Source organism: Arachis ipaensis, chromosome B06, assembly GCF_000816755.2.
Source record: "Arachis ipaensis cultivar K30076 chromosome B06, Araip1.1, whole genome shotgun sequence".
Lineage (NCBI taxonomy): Eukaryota > Viridiplantae > Streptophyta > Magnoliopsida > Fabales > Fabaceae > Arachis > Arachis ipaensis.
Genome location: NC_029790.2, coordinates 103,079,391 through 103,084,318, shown reverse-complemented (window position 1 = coordinate 103,084,318; position 4,928 = coordinate 103,079,391).

Genomic DNA, 4,928 nt, shown 5'->3' with positions numbered 1-4,928 from the left:
TATAATATATTTATATATTTTTTTAATATTATATATTATTGACATTCATAATAATATTTCTGGATTCGTCCTGATTATAATCTTGTAGCATCTATTTTGAATATGTAAAAGAACAGCTGTAGCAGTCTAAGCTTTAAATGTTGTAAATTCTTGTAGAATTTTATCTGGGAGCATGTGATCATACAAATTCTGATTCCTGATTGTAAAAAGAACAATCTACTTTTATGTGATAATTTTTTTTTAAGCTTTTTAGGTATCGAACTAAGAAGAACTTTTGTTATTATTTGAGATAATAATAATAAAATTAAACAAAAGTAGTTGATATTTATACTATTCAGATACATAAACTTAATATCAAGATTGACTATAAGATTATGGCTGATTTTCTTGCTGACTAAGTAGATTATTTCTCCCAATTCTATTATAACAGAATTTGTTATATTTAACTTTATACTTCTCTCAACAAAAATATTTATTTAATTTTGTTTCTGTAATAACGCGTGAAAGGATAACGACGAAGGTTGACGGTCAACGGTTACTGACAGAACCGCCTCAAATACCACATTTGTCTTCTACTTTCAAGTTTCAACGTTCCCCCTGCTCCAGTGCTGCTGGTACTCATTACTGATGAGTAAGAAAAATCATTCCTTGTCCTGTTGTAAGAATGTCTTATTTTCAATTTTCATCTTGTTACAAATACGATTTTCCTTTTTATAATGTTAAGCTTAAATCAAACTCGCTTTTTTCTTCAAAAGGAATAATTAAGGGTAGTCTTAACAATATAACGATTAAAATTGTTTTTATAGAAAATGCAAATTAAATGATAACATTTTAAATTTATATATATTTGAATAAAAATGAAACTAATTTTATTTTTCAATATCCTTAATATATTCTTTAATTAACTCGTTATTCGTTAAATCAACTAATAGTTTTTTTTATCCACATTCATAGTTTTTGTTCTAAGGGTTATTTGAAACAATGATTTAGGCCTAAACGTGAGGATCAGACTTCTTCTAGAGCAGCATCTGACTTGTACTGGTACCAAGGTGCCACCGTCTGAGTTCCTCGTGAGGAGGTGAGAGGTGGTACCTACAAGAGACTCTGATACTTAAGTTAGCAAGGACTTTAAACAAGTATTTAGTCGATAGGAGCTTTTATATACCTAAGGGGTGTTAGTGTATTTATAGTAGAATAGATAACCATCTTTCGGAGTAGTTCCATTTTTGTTGGTTGGATAACCGTTCCCTTTATCTTGGGAGTTTGTTGAGATCTACCTTCTAGATGAGGTAGAGATAGTAGGAGAGATTTGGGGAGGTAGTTACTTATTTAGATACGTAAGGCTAGACCTCCTTGTCACATCCGACTTCTTAAGAGGTCGGACAGGTGGAAGAGGTCATCCTGGATGGGCCTTTATCCCTAATGGGCCTGGCTTTGCTTTGGGCCAAGGTATGAACAGTACCCCTGCTTGAGTCCGAACTTTCATGAGGTCAGGCTCAAGTATTTGTGGTTCCAGCTTCCTTTGTCGGGTACGCTGCCTTCATGAGGTCGGGTACTGGACGCGTTTCAAAATTTTAAAATGTTGCCAGTTTAATGACGTGGCGTACGTTACACGGTAGTTTCCTGGGGATCCGAGCGGGTTATTTAAAAGAGGGTGAGAAATGTCTTTTTTCCCCTTGTCTCTTACAAAAGCTTCACCTCTTCATTCTTCCTTCTTTTTCTGTTTCTGAAGACACTTTGCATTTTACCATTTCCTTCGATTGAAACTCTTTCACCCTTCTTTTTCTTCCTTTATTCTTGCATTCAAGATTTTCTTATCTTTGAGGTTTAGAAGGCTTCGTTGGTTCCTTTGAAGTGGAATGTTCGTGTTTCTGCTGTTTGCGTGCCCTTCTCCTTCCGCGTTTCATCAAGGTTGGTGTTTTTACCTACATTCCTTGTTTTTTTGTTTCGATTGCTTTGGGTAGTATTTGCATTTGTTTGAATGATACTTTGAATGGCGATTTGAAATGTTATTGGTAATGGAAACTTGCCTTTCTTTTAGAACTGTCACTGCTTGTTTGTTTTTGAAACTATTGGAACTGTCGCTGTTTGAGATTTGTTGCTACGGATTTATAATTGTATTCCCCCTAAATAGTGTTGTTTTTGCATGTTGAAAAATGATGCCATTTCTGTATATGGTAATTCAGTGCTAGTTGCTATGTTTATGAGGATTTGTAAGAACTGTGGTTAATTTGTTGGTGTTGTTAATGACGACCCGACTTCTTATGGCTGTTACTCGACTTTTCGACTTGTTGTGACGATTTTCCTTTGTGTTGTGTATTTGTAGGTATAGCATATATATCTCGATCTGTAATTCACAATATGTCGACCAAAATTCCATCTCACCTGACTTGGGTAGATATAACTATCCTTACTTCTGTCTCTGTAATTGATAGAGAGTTTGCCGAACAGTTTCGTAGACATCATAGGCTGTGTGTAAACTGGGAGGATGAGGGAAACTATGAAATTATTATTGTTGATCCCGAGAAGAGGGTGTGTTTTTTCCCCACTTGATAGGTCGGAACGCCCTTTCTTTTATGCATATGATTGCTTTTTCACTAAGCTAGATGTTCAAATCCCCTTTTCCGACTTTGAAATTAATGTCCTCTGGGCTTGCAACGTCACTGCTTCCCAACTACACCCTAATTCGTGGACTTTTCTAAAAATATACCAGATTTTTTGTCAGGAACAAGATATCCGACCTTCCCTTAAAGTCTTCTTTTACTTCTTTGTACTAACCAAACGCTTTGGTGCCAAAAAGATAAGTTGGCTATCCATTCTTGCTGTTCAAGGTAGGAACGTTTTCACTATCTTTGACATGTCTTTCCATGATTTTAAAAATTACTTTTTCAAAATCTGAGCCGTTGAGAATGCCCGACCTCTCTTCCTTGACGAGAACAAGGAACCCTGTTTTCCTTTGCACTGGGAAGAGAAACCTGTAATAGTTAAGTATAATGTAGATGATTTAGACGAATTTGAGGAGAGCGTAGTTGGCCTGCTTCATGAGTGTTGAGGCCGGGCTCCTTATTTGGACACCAAAAAATTTTTAGGGGATCCCAATCAACTCTAGTCCGAGCTAGACAACCTTCTTTCCTTATGCTTCTATATTTTGGTCGTACGGTTGTGTTGACGACTAATGTGTCTTTATTAGAGTGTTGCAGAAAGAATGGCTCCTAAGTCGGCTACATGAAATCACTTCGGGCCACCAGGAAAAATATTGTGGCTCGGGGAGTGACATTGGAATTTTTGCTAGTAAAGAATTTTATAAAAATAGTCGCGTTGTAGATATAGATTCTAAACCAACAGAAATCCCTTCGTGCGAAAATTTTGGTTGTCACAAGTACCAAACCCCTTAAATAAATTGATAACCAAAGTATTCAAAGCTCGGGTCGTCTTCTCAAGGAACTGTAGGAAAGTATGTTCTTATTATTGGTTATGGAGATTGTAAATTTGGGGTTTCAAGAATGAGGAACAAATATGACAAATAATTTAAATGTCAATTAAAATTAAATAAATAACTGTAAAATAAACTTTTGGCAAGGTATGAGAAATTGAAAGTCCAGACTTAATTATCCTTATCAAAAACAATGAAAGTTGAATCTTAATTTCACTTAGTTAACCTTTACTAAAGCAAAGGAAAGTCAAGGGACTAATTAGTTTGATCTTCAAATCCTATTTATTTCCTAAGAAAAGGTTGGGATCATTGAAGCTCAGTTCAATTAGCAAAGATAACAGTTATCAATTATGTTGAGATAAGATAACTCCTGAGTTATTGCTTTCTTAACCAAGACCAAAAGAGGAAAAGTAAATTTGCTGGAATAAAAATGCCTTCAGATGTAAAGCAACAATAACATAAATTAAAGAAAGCAATCAATAACTGAAATACCTCAAATAACATTAATAAGATAAATTATAATCTAACATGAAGAGTTTATAAACTAAATTGGGAAAATAAATAAAAATAAAGAACCTGGGATTGAGAGTTACTCCTAAAACTAAGAGAAGTCATAAATCCTAAGAGAGAGAGGAGAGAGCCTCTCTCAAGACTAACCTAAATCATGGAAAGCAACTAAATTGGCGAGCTCCCTTTGAATGGATGCATTCCCACACTTTATAACCTCTGGCCTATGCCTTCTGGACTTGGATTTAGGCCAAAAAGGGCTTCAGAAATCGCTGGGAGCGTTTTCTGCAATTTCTGGTGCGTGGCCTCTGTCACGTGTCCGCGTGGGTCACGCGGTCGCGTCATTCGGAGCTTTTCTTGTCACGCGGTCACGTCAGTCATGCGACCGCGTCATGTGTGTTTTGCTTAAGGCGCGCGGTCGCGTCAGTCATGCGGTCGCGTCGCTATTGATTCGCGCTTGGCATGCGTCCACGTCGCCCATGCGATCGCGTGGATACCAGTTTCTTTAGAAGCTCTGTTTTGTGCTTTCCTTCCATTTTTGTATGTTTCCTTTTCCATCCTTTAAGTCATTCCTGCCTTAGTAGATCTGAAACTACTCAACACACTAATCACGGCATCGAATGGAAATAAAGGTAGTTAAAATAATTAATTTTACAGCATAGAAAACATGTTTTTCATATACATCACATAATAAGGAAGGTAAAGTAAAACCATACAATTAATATGAATAAGTGGGCGAAAGATTGAATAAATCACTCAAATTAAGCACAAAATATATCATAAAATATGGGTTTATCAACCTCCCTACACTTAAACAATAGCATGTCCTCATGCTAAATCCAAGGTAAAAAGTAAGGTTAAAGTGGTGGAATGTCATGCAATGCAATCTAATCTAAATGCAACTACCTAGATGAATGATGCATCATGCAATTCCTTTTTTTATTCACTTGTATATAAAGCTTGCATGTAGTTAAATTAATTCACATTC